General features: G+C 57.2%; 1 protein-coding gene across 2 annotated transcripts in view; it reads left to right on the forward strand.

Annotated features, from left to right (window-relative positions):
• NR5A2 (nuclear receptor subfamily 5 group A member 2) overlaps nt 1–1,416 on the forward strand; it is an 88,404-nt gene that overhangs the window by 7,853 nt on the left and 79,135 nt on the right. The gene's annotated exons all lie outside the window — the stretch shown is intronic.

A 1,416-nucleotide genomic window follows, 5' to 3' on the forward strand; every position in this document is an offset into this window, starting at 1 on the left:
GGGGGAGCGAGCGGAGCCGGCGCTGCTCCGTTGTCGCCGCCAGCGTTGAACCGCCCGGGCTCAGCGCAGGGCGATGCTACACGGTGACACCTGACAGGGACTGTTTGTAACTAATGCTCCTGGGAATAACTTCCCAAGGGCCGAGACAGGGTCTCAGCCCGACTTGTTTCTGGCTAGAAACGGAGTCATTCTCTCTAGATGGTTTTCAGCCACCTCGTCTTAGCCATCGAGCTGTTCGCTCCTACAGCTCACCATATTGCTGTCCTAAAACTTATTCGCAGACGTCCTGTTAAATTGTGAAATTATAACTTGAGAAATAACGCGTTGGTATCGTTCGCCCGCTCGCGTTCCTGTCCGAGGGAGAATGGCGAAAGGTGAGAATGGAAGGCGACAGAGAGGTCCGAGCCTCTCTGAACGTTGGATCCATCCCCTAATTATCAAACGCTGCACAGGGAAGGGAGAAAAGACTTTTTCTAGTCCTGTAGCGCTGGTCTTGGGTTGGCTCAGAATCTGCGTTGAATTAGCAAAGGTCTCCCAGCTACTGGATGCAAAAAGTTAAGAGCACAGCCGAGTCCGCTCTCTGCGTGTGGAATGCTTGTCCCAGCGCGGGTTCACCCTGCGATCATCAACACTACTGAATAAGTTACAACCGCCAGTTTTTACTATCTCTCTCCCAGACGATGGGAAATGCCATACTCCGCGCTGGAGACACCCGCGCCCCACTTTCCATCGGAAGCAATTTTCATCGCCAAACATTTTCAGCTCTTAATATATACAGCACTGTATACAGATTAAAGAGTCAGAGGAGTACGGGCAACAGAGCGCTTGGATGAGGGGCTCGGATGCTTTCCAAGGTGCAAATATCGTTCATCCCACACCATCAAACCTATGCGGCGCAGTTAGGAACGGGGCGGAACGCCCCGGACCGTCCCGGCGAGAGAGGGGCGGAAAGGTCAACGAGGGCAAGCAGCCCTCCGGCCCGGCTCGCCGGGCGGTCGGCACTCAGTCTCCCCCGGAGCCCCCGCAACGCTCTCGCCGCCGAGGCACCCGCTTGCGAGAAACGAGTTCTTTGGGACAACTTGCAAACGAGTGCCGATTGCTGCACTGTGAATCGGGGAAAAGGGCTCAAGGGATGCCTCTGCCAGGGCTTTGGCTTTTGTGCAAACGATGCGGCTGACACTGGCCGACTTCGCAAGAAGCTTAGAGAAGGGACACCCGAAAAGCCTGAATAGGTACAGCGAGCTCCAACGCGGTTCCCGCTTGCTTGTATCAGACCCCAGGGCTGGGCGGCGGCAACGTGGCCGCAAGGGCTGGGGTTTCCGCTGTTCATCCCACCCGCTCAAGAAGGAAGGCGAGGGCCGGGGCCTCCGCAGCCGCCGCTGGCCGGGCGAAGGCGTTGCCCCTCCGGCCCCAAGA

Source organism: Corvus brachyrhynchos, unplaced genomic scaffold (genome assembly GCF_000691975.1).
Source record: "Corvus brachyrhynchos isolate BGI_N302 unplaced genomic scaffold, ASM69197v1 scaffold101, whole genome shotgun sequence".
NCBI classification, from domain to species: domain Eukaryota; kingdom Metazoa; phylum Chordata; class Aves; order Passeriformes; family Corvidae; genus Corvus; species Corvus brachyrhynchos.